The sequence below is a fragment of the Amblyomma mixtum genome, chromosome 3, assembly GCF_055824585.1.
Source record: "Amblyomma mixtum isolate Tamu chromosome 3, ASM5582458v1, whole genome shotgun sequence".
NCBI classification, from domain to species: Eukaryota; Metazoa; Arthropoda; class Arachnida; order Ixodida; family Ixodidae; genus Amblyomma; species Amblyomma mixtum.
Window position 1 is genome coordinate 227,692,354 of NC_143014.1, and position 21,892 is coordinate 227,714,245.

Consider the following 21,892-nt stretch of genomic DNA (forward strand, 5'->3'; position numbering starts at 1 on the left):
CACGCTGCCGTGTGTGTCTACTCTCCGTTCTCGTCCTGTGTCCTTGCGCTGTTTTTATTACAAGATTTTTCGCTCTCAGCTCCGACACCGATGCCGACAACGCGGAAGCCGGTTTTTCTGGTGAACGGGGCCTTTTAAGTTATTGCTTTAATAGCTCGGTGGTTTCCGAGTGCATAATGAATAAACGACAAAGATAGCTGTCCTCCACCTGATCAGTGACATCTTCCCAGGTCCACCTAATTTACATAGCCCCCGGAGCACATTTTCTAAAGTGCCCTTACACCGGCTCACATGGACAACATTGTCCCCGGGCAGCAATTAATTGAACGTGTGAGTTTTAGCCTCGAGGAATTACACCGTTTGTGGCACACAAACTTCCTCAGGCAGGTATTGATGAAAAGAAAAGTCTTCAAAATGAAGAACGGACCCACAAAAATTACTCTTTAGTTTCTATGCATTCTCCCGCGAATTCGTGGCTTACGTGGCGCGCGAATTTTCAAAGGCCAAAGTAACACGATGTGCATAGCATTCGGTGAAATACAGGCTGCATCAGAAACTATACATGACGTAGACTGATCATCCGCCTCGTACGCGGGAGGTGCAAGGTTTTATCCCCACTGCCTCCACGTATTCGTCGGTTTCGATTTGGCCTAAGCTATCCCCTCATCTGCTCCTCCATTCCTCTGGGGGTAAGGGGGGGGGGGGGGGGTATGCTTGGAAAATGGATCTTTAATAGGAGCCTGCGAATATTAGAAATATCTGAATAGCGACTCCAAAATCCTTAGAACTCGGATCGCTGACCGAAACAAAAAGCCCTTGTTGAAAATTCGAGATGAATCGGATTCTTTCTAAAGGTTTTGACAGTTTTTGAACAATTGGCTGCAAGGTCGAATAGGGCAGACCATAGTTTTTTTTTCGACTAATATTTCAAAACCATTGCCCGTTCTGACGCTGCACAGCATGCTGCCGGAATCGGTCAATGCGGGAAGGAGTGTTCAGCAGTGCGAAGCGGTTATGCGGTTGCTTTCATAATGCTCATACATGCTGCCTTCAAGATGAGCGACACGAGGGGATTAAGCCAGCATTAGCAAACAGGCATGAATGAATGAATGAATGTTTATTTCGCTTTTTGCCTTACAGAAAGCGCACGTGACGAAATAAAATCGTTTCACAATAACCGCTTGACGGGCTTCTTGATGCCCGATATTGGTGGCGACGGCTTCATCTCTTCCCTCTAATTAGCTGAGAATCGGCGCTGTTTGTGCGTTGTTGCCATGAATAGCAAAGTAATTTTCCTATTTTTTTGGCATGACGGTCACAGAGTTAATACACTGACTTCTTTTTGCACGCCTCTTGACTTTCAATGTTTTTTTGATATCGCTTCAACTGAAAAGGGAGTTTTAGAAGAGGGGCCCTTTTTCATTAGGGGGATACGGGAATAGCGCGGCGCCGGTGTGTGTGCGCACCACAACCCGAGAGGCGTTAAGGTTCTGCCTGTGCGCAATAGCAGCCCACTATTCCCCGAACTCCTTAAAGGGAGACTGAAGCACTTTTTTTTTGAAAATCAGGCTGGCAGCGGGGTCCTATAGTTTTGAATGCTGTATACTGGAATATCGCATGCAAATAAGGCAAAAACAAGCGCGAATTGGCTTTTTTTTAGCAGAAATATGCGGCCTGTGCCGCGGGGAACGCCGTGCGGCGCTCCGTCGCCCGTTATTGGTCAAGAGAGGTCGTGACGCCACTTTGAGGACTGGAGAAGCTGCCGATGCGGATCCGGCGCTGCATTCAGTGCAGATCGCAGCTTTCTGTGGTGGTGTAAAAGCGAATATGGCCACTATTTTTTTACTGACCTTCAAAGAAAAGGATACTACAGTTTGTTCATTCCACGTATCACCTGAAAGCAAAAAAGACAAGCAAAAAATTCTACGCCTAGCGCCAGTATACGCCCGCTTGAAAGACGCGTATGCAGACCATGCGTGAAAGGTGCCAGCACAACCTCGGCTCGTATTCTCGGAAAGGAAGGGGTGCGAACAATACTCAAGTCAATTACCACCACCGGACGCCTCCTGGCTCGCCCGAAAGAGCGTCATCCTAAAGAAAAGGCCCAAAGCGCTGTGTACAAAAAATCCTGTTCTCAGTACCCGGCGTTGTAGTTTGGGGCAAGAAAGTATTTCAAGGAAACGATGAAGCAGCACAAAGTTGATGTCAAGATTTAAACATCGCGTTTTTAATTGGTGATTGCGCCATTGTTTTAGCCAAAACCAAAAAACAATTTCACAGACGTGATCAGCAATGACACTACTTCAAAACCTTAAAAAATTAGCTGATTCGAAAACCGCCTTAGTATCCCTTTAATCGATTGGGTCCCCCAATTTTAGAACTTCCAAATGACTTGAAACAACGCTGCTAGCGCTTCGCTGTTTCGCATGAATATTCGCTTTGCATCAATGTGCGCACAAGTAGCGAATAATCATGCGGATATCTGATTTTGTATAGAGAAATGAGTACTATCCGCATACCCTGGTAACTCCAACTCGTACAGACCAGATGCCCAATAGCCAAGGCCCTCTTGGCCAAGTTCCTGTTTGTATACGAAAGAAACCCGATTGGCGTTAACCCACGTATTGACTCCAGGCTTGACCACTTTCTAAACTCCTTGTTCTCTCCTTTGGGCAAAGTATTACAGCCTCTGTATATTTCACCGTAGTGCAGAGGATCCACTCCCCTTGATATCTCTCATGAACATTCTAATGGGCAATAAACCTCCCTTCCATGTCGTGCAGACATTTAAGACATGTACGAGAGTTTAAGCGCCCATTGGGGTTTACCTTTTCTTTTCGTTTTAGCTTCCATTTAGTTCAGAACGAAATTTTCTTAAGATGCTCACATTCATTTTCTTGGTGTCCAGAGAAGACAATTTGAAAACTAATCATTTTACAGATTTTCCTGTCTCTTTGAGTTTGAGGGCTTTTTATAAACTCTGACAGATTTCTGACGAAACACTAAGCTAGTAGCTAGCGTCTTTAAATATGCATCAAGGGAAGCGGAAGGTTGAAAAAGAGGAAATCTGTCATGCGAAAGGCGAGGGGGAGGGGGTAGGTGGGTAGGGGGTTAAGACTGTGAGCCACATTGTCGGACTGAGGGGAGGCGCTCAATCGCGGGTTTAAAATATAGTTTTTGGTTGGTGATATGTCACAGCTTATTATGCGAAGGCAGCCTTGTTGACTTCATGCTCCTTGAGCACGAGACGGACGCCGCACTTTGATGTTAGCGCTCTCAATGTTCATCAACCCTAGCGTTGCAAGTGCGGCTTCAGTGACACTAAGCTGAATTCAGTGGTTCCCGAAGGCCACCACTCCAGCCCACATTTCTAGGCAATATATTTTCAGCGTTTGTCGGAAAAGCAACCGCGATCCCTACCCTGTCTCAGGCAAGATAAAAGTCGAAAAAATTGAAACACCGCGAGTGTGAAATTGCAGGGAAATGCTGCGATAATCAAGCATCAATCCGAGTATGTGGAGGTACATTAGGTATATGAAGGGCCGAGTGGTGCTTGGACAGATATAATGGTGACAGGGCTCCCGTTTCAGAATGTGGTATTGTGCTGAGGTCACAAGTGCAATTTGGATTGCAAATAAACCTCAAAGCTGTTGGGAGATTATGAGATGCTCATGACAAACACAAGGGCGAGGTAGTTCAGCACCTGAGATGGATGTGGTTTAAGAGACGGAAACACACAGTGCAATATTGAACGAAGAACGGCTAAGGAAGATGGACGAAAATTGATGAGTACCCAAAGTATCCAGCGATCAAAGACACAGAGGATGCGAACTGGACCATTTCGATGCTCCGTCCGTTAGCCTGTCCATTATGTGAGCGATGGGAACGAGGCGGCCCGGCAGTGGCGTTATGAAGGACTAAGGTGTGGTGTCTTTGCCACTAGCCTGAGATGACCTGCGCTTCAGCAGAATACCTTGAACGACAGGATTAAAAAACAATGCCAATTTGTACCTGCCCGTTACACGCCCGTGCATCCAGTGGCAGCCGGTATTTTCAATTCTGGCGGCACTCGGTCTGGCTTAACTACAACAGTAGAGACCGCAGGCGCCTCAAGGCATGTGTAGCGTGCGCGCGGCCCGGACCCCTTCAAATACCCACCACCTGCCGCATGACTCCCGCCGTCTTCGGCTGCGTTCAACATTCTCTAACTACGCCGAAACATCAAGCTTTCGTGGGCAGGGAGAACTTTCTACGGCTGTTCACGTAGTTACGTCGCCGCAGTAAGGCACGCGCACAAAACGAAGACTGGAAAACAAAATAATGTCACAAAACAGCACACAGGGCAGCGCTGTGCGATAGTTGTGCAGACTGTGTATACGCCTTTTGTTTGCTTCTTCTTTGTGTAATAAGGCTTTGATAGGTGGAGTTTCTAGATTCGTTTAGAACAGATTGGCGGAGGCTCAAAGCTGACTAAGCGATAACAACCAATAGTGTGTATGCATGCCTAAGCTGGACAAGCTTCTCGCGTGCTCCCCCTTCGCTGTTGCCTACTTCCGAGTGCGCAACCGTTTGCGCGCAGCGCAAGGCCCGCACAAGACTTATGAAAGGGACTGCAAGGAGAACTTCCACAGACCGCTGATCAAGAACGCTAGTACCACGTCATGAATCCCGGCATCAACAACGGAACTTGAAGATGAAGAAGGTAGGAGCACGCCGAGGCAGAAGACTCAACTAGCTCAGTGACGGCGAGGAGCGTCGTCATCAGGCTCCCACTCTCGTTCCGCCGCTCGCGGTATTCGATCTCGAGACTCCGGGCAACCGGCACCAACCAGAACGCCGGTTACGAGTAAGCGGTTTAAGAACAAGGGAAGGAGAACCTCATCATACCAACGGGGCACTGAAGAAAACATCCTCGTGTCAGCTTTCAGATTCGACACTGAGAATTGCAGTGTCCTTCCCTCCCCTCGTCCTCTCCTCCGATGAACACGGAGGTGGCACGACATCTAAAAAGAGATAGAAAGTCAGCACTTTAATCCAAGACCAAGAGCTTAAGCGAGCCACTACTAATGCAATAACGCCCCTAACTCAGATAACTCCCCAAAACCAAACACAACAGGTAGTACCTAGCTCCGAGCCTGCCATAGGCGAGGTCTACTGCCAAATTATCCAAGAACTGATGTCGTCCAAGGAGTAGATTCGAGCCTTTCTAATTTACGTGAAGGCCCAATTTTAAGAAATTAGAGAGCAAATTGCAAACAGCAGACAATGCACGGAGACGACAATTTCTGCACTTCAGAAGGAACATGCGGATAAAAGACATAAGGCCGAATTCCCTCCTACAATGCCCGTGGACGAGCCCTCCGATACGGATTCAACATGCCAGCCAAACCTAGGGTAATGATCTGGCAGTGCAACTGCCGGAGAAACAGGAGAAAGCAGGCGGCTCTTAATCTCCCTCTATCTCAGGAATCTGACCCACCGGCAGCTATCCTAATTCAAGAACCCCACCTAAGGTCTATTAAACTCCACGGCTGTGTGACATATCAGCACGACCAGTTAACTGCTACGTTAGTGCGCAAATTATACACTGCGATACTGCACGGCCCTTTTGAGCCGGGTATTGCGCACTGAAATATTACTATTCTTCCTCTCCAAAGAGGAGCGACAAGCACACATCTATTGAATGTCTACAGACGTCCTAAAGACAGGCACGCAAGATTGGGTTCCCTCATCAAAAAAATTCAAATCTTAGCAGGCCATGCCCTCTGCTTGATTGTGGGCGGCTTCAACGTACCGCACGCTTCATGCGGCTACCCGACGGCGGCACCAAAAGGGAGAAAACTGAAAGTAGTAGTGACGCAAGAAGGGATATCGATCCTCACCCATCCCACTTAACCTACGGGACTGCGAAACAGTGTTAGTAGAGATACGTGTCTTGACCTCACGTTCACCAAGAACATAAACAGCCCCATTTGGAAGAATACCGTACCGCGCCTCGGAAGCGACCCCTGCATCCTCTCTCTGGAGATAAGCACAAACGCATGCAAGCGCAAAATAGGTATCCCAAGAATTACAAACTAGGACAGGTGGAGAAAGGCCGAGGCATCTACTGCAAACCCTATTACAGACCTCGAGGAATGGGTTGTGGATGAGGTGCACACTTTGAAAGCCTTTACGAAAGAGGTGTGCACGACAGAAGATTGCTCAGCGGTCGATCCGCACCTTCTACATTTATGGGAGGCGAGACGCTCCTTGACAAAAAGATGGCGAAGACAACGGCTTAACCGTAAACTAAAAAAAAAAACAGAGAGGAGATAAATAAAAAAGGCAGACTCCTACACCATATCCTTGGCCAGAGAGAACTGGAATTCAATTCACTGTGCGATGATATCCAGGGGAAGCTAGGTGTGTCAAAGATTTGGACGCTCCTGAGTATCCCAATCGACCCCAGCAGCAATAAGCCGGCCACTAAAGACAGGCTCACGAAGATCGTACACACCACCCCGGGAACGGACACAGAGTTGATGGAAAAACTCAAGACCAGGTATCTGTGCATGGACCAAGTTGCGGAACAGCGTAGTATTGTGGGCTACGGAATCCAGAGCTGGACATTCCGCTCACGAAGGAAGAAATCAAAGCAGAATTCGCGGCCATGAGAAAAAATGCAGCTCCAAGTCCAGATCAAATAACAGCGAAGCTCTTATTTAACCTCAGCGATGACACCATCACCTCGCTGGTGGAATGCTTCAACGAGCAGCATTACGCTAAAGGAGCGTTGCCAATATCCTGGAAGACGGCTGAGGTTCGGCGCATTCCGAAGCCGAACAAACCCCTCAACGTGGATAATCTTAGACGGGTATCAGCGACCTCGTGTTTGGTGAAGCTCATAGAGAGGGTCATCAACACGAGACTGAGTAGATACTTAGAAGAGAACAACCTCCTACCTAACACTCAATTCGGCTTTCGCCCTCAACTATTGACACAGGACGCCCTCTTGTACCTGAATAAAGAGTTCCTTGAGACACCTGCCAAGTCACAGACAAGGGCCATTCTGGCACTTGATTTGAAAGGAGCGTTCGGTAACATTCTGCATAAAAATATCCTGCAAAGCCTCGCCGATACCAACTGTGGCACAAGAGCCTATAATTATGTAAAAAAATTATCAGCCAGGCAAGCGACTATAAACATCGGTGCAATAAAATCAGGTCCCATCTGTCTAGACCCGAGAGGAACTCCGCAAGGGGCGGTACTGTCACCCATCTTGTTCAATTTGGATATGAAAGATTACCAGGCCTCCCATCGAAATCCCGGGGGTCAAACATACATTGTAAGCGGATGAAATCAGTGCGGTGCAACTCTGGGAGTGGCGCCAAGATAGAGGAGCGTCTTCAAGCAGCAGTAGACACGGTGGACCGGTACTCTAGGGAGAGGGAGAGAGGCCTTAAGTGTGCACCGGAAAAGTCCGAGTAGCTCATCCTGAAGAACCCGAGGACATCCCTAGCGCAGAACAGCACGGTGACCCAGTACAGAAACCCACGGAGATCAAGATGCTAGGGCAGTATATCCCGCAGGCCGACTTAACACCATCACTATGAAGAAGCTTAAAACATCCACCGAGCAAATCATCCGGATCATACATCCTATCCGAAATAAGCAACGTGGCATTAAGGAAAGGGACACCATCCGCTCAATGGAAGCTTTTGTGATCTCTCGGATAATGTACAGGACGGCATTCAAAGTTGGAAATTGAAAACTTGGAGACACTGATCAGGAAAGCCTACGAGACTGCTCTGGGGCTACTGTTGTGCCATAGAGGTGGTCCCGTTGCGCTCGCCACCCGTTTCGTGACTGAGCGTTGCCAGCTCTCTTAGCGGTAGCGAAGACTCCGAGTCAGGCGTCGGTGAGACTAAGAAAACGCTTTATACACTATGTACAGGACATAATATAGTTCAACATCGGCACGGGGGCCGAGAGCTATACAACGCGACTGTTCTCGCACAGCGACGATCAGCGAGACACCAGCACGTCACACCAACCGACTCCACTCGTGAGCAGCACTCGACTCACGGTGGGTCGGACTCTCGGTCACTCGGTCACACACCTCCAAGCTGCAGCGTTGGGGCTTTTATAGCCTGAGGAACGGTGGCCCCTCAGAACTGGCCAATCCAAAGGCAGCACTCGACGGCAGTCCGAAAGGACCAATCAGCGATCGCGCGGGCCAACCGCTTCAAATTTTGCCGCGCGCGGTGGCGTCCGGGAGAGAAGGAATCTGGCGCCTCGCTGTCTGGCCTCTTGCGACAGGTCCAGGCGTGTTGCTTGCAGATGCTTCTCCTAGGACTCCGCTGCCGTACGGCGCAGCATCGTGGCTTGTCAGGGAGCGTTAGGGCGCGTGCCTTTCGGCGCAGCACCAGGGCTTGTAAAAAGGGACGCTCGCAGGAGAAAGTTAGCGGCCGGCAGAATTGGAATCCGGGCGGGTTTCCCGGCATGACAGCATCCCCGCCATCAGATAAGGCGCTGGGAAGACGAGCTGCTTCCACGTGGCTCGGATGCCAGGCGCGCATCTTCGTCAGGCTCTTCCAAGTTCACGTCCAGTCCAGGTAACTTCACGAGCACCAGGTCCCACTCGCAGGCCAGGAGCTCTGTTGACCTTGCTGTCGCCAAGGCACCTCGACCAGCTTCGCTGAGGTCGTTCCGATCCCCTTGCTTCTCGCCACTGGTCATGGTTGGTCGTTCTGCAGACTACAAAACCGACCGGCAAAAGGCAACACCCAACACAAGCAAGTGCCCTCTGTCTCCCATCAAACACCAGACGAAGCCATAATCCAAATTAACCTAACTAAATTGATGTCCCTATTTATTCCCGCTGCAACAAGAGGCATGTGTACGATCTGGTACACAAGGTTCAAACAACCATTTTGCAAAGTGTCAACACATCAAAATAGCAGGAGCACTTAATAATCAACAATAATAATGAAAATAAGATTGGTCCCCTTGAAATCATTTGGACCGAAAACACACTACTGAGGAAGCAAATGAGGTCATTCATTTTTGCCCCTTTCTTCCTTCGAACATGATAGTTTGCTGCAAAGCGAGAGAAGGTAAGTAACGAGGAGGTCACTGAAAGAAGCGAGGCCTAGAATGCACGACTTAGAGCATCGGCGTTCGCGTTCAACCTTCCCTTCTTATAGCGGACAACCAGATTGTGCTGCTGGAGGGTCATGCTCCACCTCAGCAAACGGCCGCTTTTAGACGACATGTTACTTAACCAGGTTAGGGGGCAATGGTCCGTTTCCACAACAAACTTAGAACCGGAGACATAACAAGCCAGCTTCTGAACTGCCCACACAAGGCAGGCACACTCTTTTTCAGAGGTGCTGTATGCCTCTTCCCTACAACTTAGTTTTCGACTCAAATACAAAATTGGTCGTTCATGACCACTAGCCTCTTCTTGGCATAGCACCGCTCCCATTCCGCGATCACTCGCGTCACATTGAATGATGAAACCTTTCGAAAAGTCTGGCGCCGTTAGAACCGGCTTATGGCTCAATGCTTGTTTCAAAATTTGGAACGCATTTTCTTTCTTCGAGTCCCACGTCACCTTAACGGGCTCCGATTTTCGAAGCGCGTCTGTTAGCGGGCTGGCAAGGACAGAGTAGTCTCTCACATAGTGTTGGTAATATCCAGCTAAACCTAAAAAAGCCCTTATATCCGTCTTAGTGGTTGGCCGGGGATAGTTTACAATAGCGGCTACCTTGATGTCGGAAGGTCTACGCCGGCCGCGCCCCACCAGATGGCCCAAATAAGTCACTTCACCGCAACCTAGGTGACATTTAGCTGGTTTCACAGTGAGGCCTGCCTCTTTCAACCTGCACAATACAACTCGCAAGTGCTCGAGATGTTCTTCCCAAGTGTCCGAAAAGATGGCAACATCGTCGAGGTATGGCAATGCAAACTCGCCCAAACCATGAAGCACTCTGTCCATCAGGCTAGAGAAACAATACGGCGCGTTTTTAAGTCCGAAGCTCAGCATGAGTGGGCGGAAGGTTCCGAACGGGGAAACGAACGCGGCGCAACGGCTAGCCCGTTCCGTAAGGGGTACTTGCCAATAGCCTCGCACGAGGTCCAGCGTAGATATATAATTTGACTTCGACACCGTCTCCACTCTTTCTTCTAGGTTCGGTATCGGATATGTCTGATCTCGGGTGATCGCGTTCAGACGCCGATAATCGACGCATGGCCTCGGATCCTTTCCCGGAACCTGGACAAGTATCAGGGGCGATGTGTAGTCGCTCTCACTTGGCACTATAACCCCCAAGTCACGCATGCGCTGAATCTCCTCAGCCATGATTTTTTTCTGCACGGGTGAACAACGATACGGTTTACTGCGGATCGGTTGCTCAGATGTTAGCTCGATGTCGTGCTCTAAGACCGTGGTCTTTCCGGGACGGTTCGAAAAAACCTCCTTAAACTCGGAAACTATTCCCTTTAAATCCTCCTTTTGGGTGGTACTTAGACGCGCGTCCAAAGTCAGCTGTTCCAACATTAGCTCTAAACCACAATCTTTCATGTCAGCTGTCGTCAGGATTTCCGCTCCTTCCTCATCGGCAGCATTTATCGTCATGCTTACAATCGCATGACGCTGAATGTAGGGCTTCATCAAGTTGCTGTGATAAATTTTGTTGGGCCGTCTCCCTAATTTCACTTCGTAGTTGGTATCGGAAAGCTTCGATACAACCCTCGCGGGTCCTTCCCAGTGAACCTCGAGCTTGTTTTTCTTCGGCGGACGCAGCAACATCACTTGACTACCCACTTCGAAGGTGCGTTTTTTTGCTGACTTGTCGTAATATCCCTTTGACAAGATTTGCGCCGCCTTCATGTGCCTCTCTACAATATCTTTTGTTTTCCCGAGCCTCTGAAGAAGGTCGAGGACGTAGGAGACTACATTTGGGTCGTCGTCACTGCCTTCCCAACACTCTCGCAACATGCGCAGCGGAGTTCTAAGGCTTCGGCCATACACGAGCTCCGCGGGGCTAAAGCCTGTGCTCTCATGGGGAGCAGACCTCAAGGCGAACATAGCGGCGGGAATGCAGGCCTCCCAGTCACAGTGACGCTCAAAGCACAGGGCTCTCAATATGCGCTTCAGCACCGAATGCATTCGCTCTACTGGATTAGATTGCGGGTGATGGATAGAACTGTGCACCACTTTAATGCCGCATCTTTCCAAAAAGGTAGAAGTTAGGCAGCTGGTGAAGACGCTGCCATTGTCGCACTGGATCTCAGAAGGGAACCCGACGCGTGCGAACATTGAGAGCAGAGCGTCCACGACCTGGGAAGAATTTAGCTCCTTAAGTGGTACCGCCTCCGGGAACTTGGTCGCGACGCACAGGGCCGTCAGAACATACCTACACCCGTTCGTTGATTCTGGCAGAGGACCTACAATATCAATTACCAGTCGCCGAAAAGGTTCTGTTATGACTGGCACTAACTTCATCGGCACCTTCCACTTGTCAGTGGATTTGCCCACTCTCTGGCAGGTCTCGCAAGATCGCACGAATTGTTCGACATCCTTCCAACAATACGGCCAATAAAACTCCTGAGCCAATCTAGCCTTGGTCTTTTTTAAGCCAAGATGCCCTGCCCACGCATTTTCGTGCGCGAGTTCCAGTAACTGACAGCGATATTTTCGAGGGATCAAAATCTGCTCATATTTGCGTCCCTGCTTATCGGTGTAGCAGCGATACAATAAGCCAGATCTCTCGTAAAATGAAACCCTCTTTTTCTCCACTCCCAGTTTGACGCTCTTCATCAGATCGGCTATTGAGCAATCTTGCTGCTGCTCGCGAATGAGCGTTTCCTTTTCAACTGCGGCCAGCTCCTGCCAGCCGGCAGAAACCGGAGCGAGTATGGAGCCCGCGTCGCCTAACTGCGGCGTCGTGTCTAGATCGCGGCTAGCAGTGCACGTATCACTCTCAGTCTCGTCCAAACCACGCTCTCCCAAGCCAGTCTCCGAGCTCTGCATCTCCCGTGTCTGCCCGCCACTCAAGTTACCTTGATCGCTCCGCGTGCCGCACGGCTGTTCGTTCACCGACTCAAAGTCCAGTTCCCTCGACAGTTGGCGCGCTTTGGATCGCGTGAGGGCCATGTACGCCACGTCGGCAAAGAATGATTTGCCCTGATCCTTCAGCATCTGCTCCGAGCTATTTGAGAATAGGTAGGGGAAGTGCTCCGGAAGGGCGGCAGACACAGCGGCTTCTGTGTTAAGTTTTCCAAACTCTCCTTCAATGATGACCGCTGCGATCGGTAAGCAGACACTCTCATCCTCGGCCACTTGCCGTATCCAAGCGCATTCTCCTGTAAAGTCACTAGAGGAGACGAAAGACGGGTGGACGACGTCCATAGTTGCTGCCGAGTCCCGAAGTGCTCTGCACTTCTTGCCGTTTACTTTAATTTCCTGCATGTATGGCTCCAACAGTCGCATGTTTTTGTTTGTTTCCCGTATCGTTGCAAAAGCAACTTTCTCTTGGCAGTTCGCCGCGATGTGCCCTTGCTTTTTGCAGTTGTAGCAGATTAACGGCTTCCGTTTTTCAAAAGAACGCGTCGCATCGTTTCGCTGCTTGGGACCATCGCTAGCATTCTGAGATGTATTCTGCCCTTCCTTCGCAGTTTCTTTGGTAAGGGACTCGTCTTTCCGAAACTCGCGACGCTTGATTTGCTTCCGTTCGTCGGGCTTCCTTGAAAACCCGTCTCTCTTATCTGCTTTTTCTACACGCACTGCCCTGCTGTGCAAGCTGCGGCGGAGGTAATACTCTCCAGCTAATTCTGCTGCCTTGTCTAGCTTAACCTCCTTTAGCCTATCTTGCAGCCAGAGCTTGACATCCTCATCAATGCAACGGTAGAATTGTTCTAACGCGATGCATTCGACGACTTTATCGCGGTCGTCGTAAACCTCTTCGCCTTTCAGCCATTCAACCAGGTCGGCTTTTAGACGAAACGCGAAGTCAGCATGTGACTCCCTGCCCTTCTGTGCATACCGGAACCTCTGCCGGAAAGCTTCGGGCGACAGTTTGTACTTTCGCAATAGCGCCTCCTTCACATCACTGTAGCTCTCAAACGCCTCTTTCGATAAGCAAGTTATCACGTCAGATGCCTCCCCGGGAAGCAAGGCTAACAGATTCTGTGCCCAGAGGGATCGCTCAATGTCATTCCGTTCGCACACATGCTCAAATTTAACGAGGTATTTAGCCATATCCTCACCGACTACAAAGGGCGGCAGTTGGTCGCGTATTTTTGGAGCGTTAGAGGGAACCGTCGTAGAAGCAAGACTGGGCGCTGGCGAGGTTTTTCGGAGCTCCAGCTTTTTCATTTTAACCTCGTGCTCTCTAAGCGCCTGGCGCTCCCGCATCTCCTCCTCGCGACGTTCAGTTTCTCTCTTTTCCTCCCGTTCACGCCTTTCATTGATATCAGCCCAGGCCTCTTCGGCCTCCCAGGCCTCCTCAGCCCAGGCCTCCTCAGCCGTCACGTCCGCAGTCCTCATGACCTCAAGGATCGCTTTCTTTCTTTTTGTTGAGCCCAAATCAATGCCCAACTCCTCACAAATTTGGAGAAGTTCTTTAACCTTGTAACTCTCCATCGTTCACACTGCCTCTTGCTGTTTGCCCTTTTAGAAACTACTTGCCGTACACTACTATATCGCTACTAGTTCGGTACGCGCAAGAATTTCACACACTGCCTTGTTTACCCCTTCAGCATCCCTTGGTTTTCAAAACACTCTTCCTAGGCTTGAAACACACAAGGTTAACACAATGCTACACCAATTCTTTTTCTAAGCTACTATAACCTGTGTTAGAGAAAGTCTGGCGTCTGAGGAAAACTTCAGGCACTCACCGCGCCGAGGTAGCTGATGTCGGTCGATCCCATAGCTGCCATCCAATGTTGTGCCATAGAGGTGGTCCCGTTGCGCTCGCCACCCGTTTCGTGACTGAGCGTTGCCAGCTCTCTTAGCGGTAGCGAAGACTCCGAGTCAGGCGTCGGTGAGACTAAGAAAACGCTTTATACACTATGTACAGGACATAATATAGTTCAACATCGGCACGGGGGCCGAGAGCTATACAACGCGACTGTTCTCGCACAGCGACGATCAGCGAGACACCAGCACGTCACACCAACCGACTCCACTCGTGAGCAGCACTCGACTCACGGTGGGTCGGACTCTCGGTCACTCGGTCACACACCTCCAAGCTGCAGCGTTGGGGCTTTTATAGCCTGAGGAACGGTGGCCCCTCAGAACTGGCCAATCCAAAGGCAGCACTCGACGGCAGTCCGAAAGGACCAATCAGCGATCGCGCGGGCCAACCGCTTCAAATTTTGCCGCGCGCGGTGGCGTCCGGGAGAGAAGGAATCTGGCGCCTCGCTGTCTGGCCTCTTGCGACAGGTCCAGGCGTGTTGCTTGCAGATGCTTCTCCTAGGACTCCGCTGCCGTACGGCGCAGCATCGTGGCTTGTCAGGGAGCGTTAGGGCGCGTGCCTTTCGGCGCAGCACCAGGGCTTGTAAAAAGGGACGCTCGCAGGAGAAAGTTAGCGGCCGGCAGAATTGGAATCCGGGCGGGTTTCCCGGCATGACACTACCAAACTCCACGCCAATGGTCTATCTCATGGCCCTAGGAGTACATAATACCCTCAAAGAGATGTGGGAAGCACAATAGCTCTCACAACTCAATAGGCTCGCACTCGCAAAACTCTGAAGAGAACCCCTCGAAAAGGTCCATATTAATCTTCCCAATAAAATAGACCAAAGAGATGAGGTACCACGCGATGTGAGGAGACGAATCAACGTGTACCCTTTCCACGGAATATGAATCCCGCATATAAATTCGAAAGGAGAAAAGCAAAAGGGGAAGCCCTGCAAAAGAAATAGGAGGAGCAACCTAATACCATTTACGTGGACGCAACAGGCTCAAAGAATGGAGTGATCACTATTGTGTTCCCAACGCCTTCAGGATCGAGGGTGAACTGTGCCTCGATGAAAACATCCAGCCCTACTCACACAGAGGAGGGAGCTATTGCATTAGCTGCAGCATCTAGCTCCAACGCCGTTGCGCTCACTGATTCCCAGCACGCCTATCGCCACTGCAATAACGGATTAATTTACTGGTCAGAGTTGTCATTGCTGATTAAGCATCCACCCACCCAAGCACAGTCATCTGGTTTCCCGGTCACCTGGAAGAACAAGGAGGAAAAGAAGACACTCACAGGCATTCCCGAGCTCTTCTATACCAGGCGTCACCCCCTGATGACCATGAAGGGTGCTGCGACCTAATAACTTTAGCAGTGTATGCTGACAATCTCGCGCCATACAGAACAGCCAGGCAGGAGTACCCAACACCACATAAATTCATCAATAAGTTAGAAGAGAACACTCTTAGGAGACTTCAAACCAACACACACTGTTGTGCATTTGCCCACATTCCGCTGGCCTCTCTGGAAACCAGCGCCGCGCGCTCGCCGTCGCGTAAAGCAAGCCCGGACTCTCTCAGACATGTCGCGGCTTGCAGCGTGAATCATCTCGCCTCGCCGGCGCCCGGCGCGGACCCTTGCTCCTTCCCCTCCTCTCCGTCGGTTCGAACTCCTAAGACGTTTCGCCGGCCGCCCGTTCCAGTCTGCAAGCCTTCAACGGCCGGGCGCCTTTTGACCATTCGTCTAATTTGAACGGTGGCCAGTGCCGTGACCTGATTGGAGGATTTGAACTGCTGGCTGCCGCAACGGACACCGGCGGCTATAAAAACGGAGCCGCGCTGAACCCGAGCAGCCGACGGGCAGCAGAAGAGCCATCGCGTCGGAGCTGCGCTCGCCGTCGGGCGCCGCCCTTGTTCTTTGTGCTAGCCCGTGGTGCTCTTGGCCCCTGTATCTGCCATGTAAAAGCCCTTGTGCATATTGTACATAAACTTCCTTTGACTCACTGTCGCCTCGACCATTTCTTGGCTCGAAGACCCAGACCCAACAGTGGATGGCAGCTGCGGGATCGACCGGCGTCAGCTACCTCGGCGCGGTGAGTGCCTAATGTTTTCCCCTCAATTAGCCAAAGTGCTCTAGCACACGTGATTGTAGTTTAGAGTAGGGCTGCGTGTTGCACTTGAGAGAGCTTTTGCTGTTCCGAGCGAAGTCGGAGTGCTTTGAAACGAAAGCTGGTGCAGAGGGAGTAAACAAGGCGGTTTTGGAAAGAATTACTTGCCCCTGTGATGCTAGTAGCTCTATACCAGTGAATCGCAAGGGAATTCTAAAAGGGCAAGCTGCAAGAGACTATTGTGCGCAAAGAAGAACCTTAAAGTGAAGGAACTCGTCGAAATTTGTAAAGAGCTAGGCCTTACCTTAGGCCGTGCGAAACGAAAGCATGCGATTCTCGAGATCATGCGGAAGGAGGGCGTAACGGCTGAAGAAGCCAGTGAGTCATTGGCTGAGATCAGTGAACGCCGTGAGCGCGAAGACGCAGAGCGAGAGCGACAGGAACGCCTTCAGCGGGAAGAGCGACAGGAACGCCTTCAGCGGGAAGAGCGAGAGCGACAAGAACGCCTTCAGCGGGAAGAGGCAGAGCGACAGGAACGCCGAGAGATGAGAAAAATAAAAGAGTTGGAGCTGTGGCAAAGCTCGCAGGCGCCTAGCGTAGCTTGAATGAGAGTACAGGCTAATGGCCAAAGAATCCGAGACCAACTGCCGCCGTTCGTAATCGGCGAGGACATGAACAAGTATCTCGTAAAATTTGAGCATGTCTGTGAGAGGAATGTCATTGAGTGAGAACTGCGGGCACAAAATATGCTAGCTCTGCTTCCCGGGGAAGCATCTGACGTGATAACGTGTTTGTCGAAGGAGGCGTTCGAGGGCTACCAAGAGGTCAAAGAGGCCCTGTTGAGGAAATATAAGCTGTCACCTGAGGCATTCCGGCAAAGGTTCCGGTACGCGAAAAAAGGCAGTCAGTCGCACATCGACTTCGCGTTTAAGCTGAAAGCTGAACTAGTTGAATGGCTCAAGGGCGAGGAAGTTTATCACGATCGTGATAAGGTGGTAGAGTGCATTGCGCTAGAACAATTCTACCGCTGTATCCAGGACGATGTAAAGCTCTGGCTGCAGGATAGGCTCACTGATGTTAAGCTCAACAAGGCAGCAGAGCTGGCTGAGGAATACTACACTCGCCGAAACTTGCACAGCAGGGCATTACGCATCGAAATGGCGGAAACAAAGGATGCTTCTCTAAGGAAGCCTGATGGAAGGAAACCGTTCGCTTGTCGCGATTTTCGAAACGATGCGTCTGCTTTCAAGGAGGCTGTAGGCGAAGAACAAATGGAGTTAAGGAAATCTGACGATGCTCCTAAGCAGCGCGCTGATTCCGCACACGCGTTTGAGTCACGGAGGCCTTTGACATGCTACTACTGCAAAAAGGAAGGGCATATCGCGGCAAACTGTAGACAAAAGGTTGCTTTTGCACCTATTCGGGAGACAGACAAGAATATGCGGTTGTTGGAACCATATATGTAGGAGATTAGTGTGAACGGTAAGAGGTGCAAAGCCCTTCGAGACTCGGCGGCCACTATGGACGTTGTTCCCCCATCTTTAGTTTCTCGCAATGACTTTACAGCAGAATGCGCGTGGATAACGCAAGTTGCCGAGGAGCAATGTGCTTGCTTACCGATCGCTACAGTGATCATTGAGGGTCCTTTTTGGTCAGCTTAACAGCGAGGCCGCCGTGTCTGCCGCCCTCCCTGAGCATTTTCCTTACCTCTTTTCGAGCAGCTCAGAGCAGCTTCTGAGGGATAAAGGCAAATCGTTCTTTGCCGGTATGGTATGCATGGCCCTTACGCGCTCTAGAGCGCGGAAACTTTCGCAGAAACTTGACCTTGCACCGGAGAGGGTAACAACGCTTAGGGAACCAGATGAGCATTGTAGCCTGGATACGGTGTCGGTAGAACCTCAGATCGAGGACTCTCGGGCAAGCGGAGAACTCGCTGTTAACTAAACTGAAAAGAGTTTCAACGCTAGTGGCAACGACAAGGTAACAGTGGCACCGCTGAGCGATGCGAACTCCACATTGACCCCAGTTTCTGACAGTTGGAACGAGCTAACTCAGGTTGACAGAGCGACGCTCGTTCGGGAACAGCAGGAAGATAGCTCGATAAAAGCTTTGCTGGGTAATGCTAAAGGAAGAACAAAGAAAAAGAATGTTTCATTTCATCAGAAATCCGGCTTGTGGTACCGAAATTACGCTGACGCCTGTGGTCGTAAGTACGAACACCTTTTGGTCCCACAGAAGTATCGCCGTCAGCTATTGAACCTGGCGCACGAAAATGCGTGGGCAGGGCACCTCGGCGTGAAAAAGGCCAAAGCTAGGCTCGCCCAAGAGTATTACCGGCCTCATTGCTGGAAGGACACTGAAGGCCTTGTGCGCTCTTGCGACACTTGCCAGAGAGTAGGCAAGTCTACCGACAAGTGGAAGGCGCCCATGAAACTGGTGCCAATCATAACTGAACCCTTCCGCCGGTTGGTAATTGACATTGTAGGGCCACTTCCTGAGTCCAAGAACGGTTGTCGGTACATTCTGACTGCTCTTTGTGTCGCGACAAAGTTTCCTGAAGCGATACCTCTCAAGGAGCACAATTCTCCTCAGGTGGTGGACGCCCTTCTCTTAATTTTCGCTTGTGTCGGATTTCCTTCGGAAATTCAATGTGACAGTAGCAGTGTCTTTACCAGCTGCCTAGCCTCTACTTTTTTCGAAAGGTGCGGTATCAAGGTCGTACACAGCTCGATCCATCACCCGTAGTCCAACCCGATAGAGCGAATGCACTCGCTGCTCAAAAGGATATTGCGAGCTCTTTGCTTTGAGCGCAAACGCGATTGGGAAGCCTGCATTCCAGCAGGTATGTTCGCTTTACGATCCGCTCCCCATGCGAGCACAGGCTTCAGCCCTGCGGAGTTTGTGTACGGCCGGAGCTTAAGGACACCGCTGCGCATGCTGCGAGAGTCGTGGCAAGGCGATGAGGAAGATCCAAACGTGGTCACGTACGTCCTTAACCTACTTCAAAGGATCGGAAAAACGAAAGATCTTATATAGGTCCACATGAAGGCAGCGTAAGAATTGTCAAAAGAGTACTACGACAAGTCAGCAAAGAAGCTTACTTTGAAGTGGGCAGCCAAGTAATGATGCTGCGACCGTCTAAGAAATATAAGCTTGAGGTTCAGTGGGAGGGGCCAGCGAACGTGGTATCGAAACTTTCTGATACCAACTACGAAGTTAAACTAGGTAGAAGGCCCAACAAAATCTATCATAGTAAACTGATGAAACCGTACATTCAGCGTCACGCTGTCGTGAATGTGATTTTGAATGGTTCGGACGAGGAAGGTGCAGAACTCCTGACCTCTGCGGACATGAAGGAATGCGGTTCGGATGCACTATTAGAACAGGTCAACCTAGAACCACGTCGAAGCCAAGCCCAGAAGGAAGACTTGAGAACGATTGTTTGAGTTCGAAAAAGTGTTTTTGGATCGTCCCGGAAAGACGACGCTAAGTGAGCACGATATCGAGCTAACGTGTGAAGAACCGATTCGTAGTAAGCCGTATCGCTGTTCTCCCGTACAGAGAGAAATCATGGCAGGTGAGATCAAGCGAATGTGCGACCTGGGAGTCATATTACCGGGTGAGAGCGATTACACATCGCCCTTAATACTAGTGCAAGTACCGGGAAAAGATCCCAGACCGTGCATTGATTATCGGCGACTAAACGCGATAACCCGGGATCAGACCTATCCAATACCAAACCTTGAGGAAAGGTTGGAGACAGTGTCAAAGTCGAATTAAATATCCCCACTAGACCTCGTGCGAGGCTATTGGCAAGACCCCTTTACAGAGCGCGCCAGACGCTACGCCGCGTTCGTTTCCCCATTCGGAACGTTCCGCCCAGTCATGTTCAGTTTCGGACTCAAAAACGCGCCATATTGCTTCTCCAATCTAATGGACCACGTGCTCCATGGTCTATCCGAGTACGCGCTCCCATATCTCGACGATGTCGCTATCTTTTCTAACACATGGGAAGAACATGTAGATCACTTACGAGTCGTGCTCAGCACCCTGAAAGATGCCGGCCTCACAGTCAAACCTGCTAAATGGCAGCTAGTTTGCGCCGAAGTAACTTACCTAAAGCATGTGGTGGCGCGTGGCCGGCGTAGACCGTCAGAAATTAAAGTAGCTGCTTTCGTAAACTACCCCCGGCCAACCACTAAGACCGAGACAAGGGCCTTTTTAGGCTGAAATGGATATTACCAGCATTACGTAAAAGATTACTCGACGCTTGCCAGTCCTCTCACAGACGCGCTTGGAAAGTCGGAACCCGTGAAGGTGATATGGGACCAAACAAAAAAAAAAAGAACGCGTTTCAAATGCTGAAACAAGCCTTGAGTGAGGAGCCATTTCTAATGGCGCCTGATTTTTCAAAAGGCTTCATAATTCAGTGTGATGCCAGTGACCGGGGTATGCGAGCTGCGCAATGCCAAGAGGATGATGAGGGCAATGAAAGGCCAGTTTTGTACCAAAGCCGTAAGTCGACTTGCCGTGAAGAGGTGTACAGCACTTCTGAAAAAGAATGCGCCTGTCTGGTGTGGGCAGTTCAGAAGCTCGCCTATTACGTCGCCGGTTCCAAGTTCGTAGTAGAAACCGACCACTGCCCACTAACTTGGTTAAATTATATGTCGTCTAAGAGCGGCCGGTTGCTGAGGTGGAGTATGATACTCCAGCAGCACAATCTTGTCGTTCGTTATAAGAAAGGCAAGTTAAACGCGAACGCAGACGGACTAAGCCGTGCGCTCTGAGCAAGGCTACCTTCGACCTCCTTGCTATTTACATTTTATCACTTCGCGAACGGTTGTCAAGTTCGCTCGTAAATCGGGGTAAAATTGATGTCCTCATTCGCGGCCTCAGCCGATTATTTTCCTGCCCAAATGATCTCGAGGGACCCAATTTACATTAATTTAAGTCCATGTGTTGCCTGCGTTTGACACTTTGTTCGAGTTCTGATTTTAAGAGTTTGGTATCCCACATGTGTCTCTTGTTGAAGAGGGAACGAAAAGGGGACAGATATATTGCTAGCGGAGTTTTTATCACCTTTAATTCTGGTGTTTTGACGGGTGACGGAGGGCACTTGCTCGTGTTGGGTGTTGCCTGTTGTCGGTCGGTTCTTGGCAACATGCAGAATGATCAACGACCGATGCTGAGAAGCAAGCTCTTCCGAAGGACCGAGCGAAGCTGCTCCAGTCACCTGGGCGGCAAGGCGGCGGAGCATTGATCTTGTCCTGACGAGCGGGACCTGTTCACGGAAAGGAGCCTGGAGCTACCTGCGGCTGAACACCGGACGAGAACTTGGAGGAGCCTGGCGTACGAGAGCGCCCCGCATCCGAGATACGCGGAAGTAGCTCGTCTTCGTGGCGCATTGTCTGGCAACGGTGGTGCTGTTGTACTTTTGCCCACATTCCGCTGGCCTCTCTGGAAACCAGCGCCGCGCGCTCGCCGTCGCGCAAAGCAAGCCCTGACTCTCATCCGACTTGTCGCTGCTTGCAGCGTGAATCATCTCGCCTCGCCGGCGCCCGGCGCGGACCCTTCCTCCTTCCCCTCCTCTCAGTCGGTTCGAACTCCTAAGACGCTTCGCCGGCCGCCCGTTCCAGTCTGCAAGCCTTCAACGGCCGGGCGCCTCTCGACCATTCGTCTAATTTGAACGGTAGCCAGTGCCGTGACCTGATTGGAGAATTTGAACTGCTGGCTGCGGCAACGGACACCGGCGGCTATAAAAACGGAGCCGCGCTGAACCCGAGCAGCAGACGGGCAGCAGGAGAGCCATCACGCCGTTGCTACGCTCGCCGTC

At 50.6% G+C, this 21,892-nt stretch overlaps 1 pseudogene; it reads left to right on the forward strand.

Annotated features, from left to right (window-relative positions):
• The first annotated feature begins 291 nt into the window (after positions 1–291).
• LOC149353930 (uncharacterized) lies at positions 292–16,912 on the forward strand (annotated as a pseudogene).
• The last annotated feature ends 4,980 nt before the right edge of the window (positions 16,913–21,892 follow it).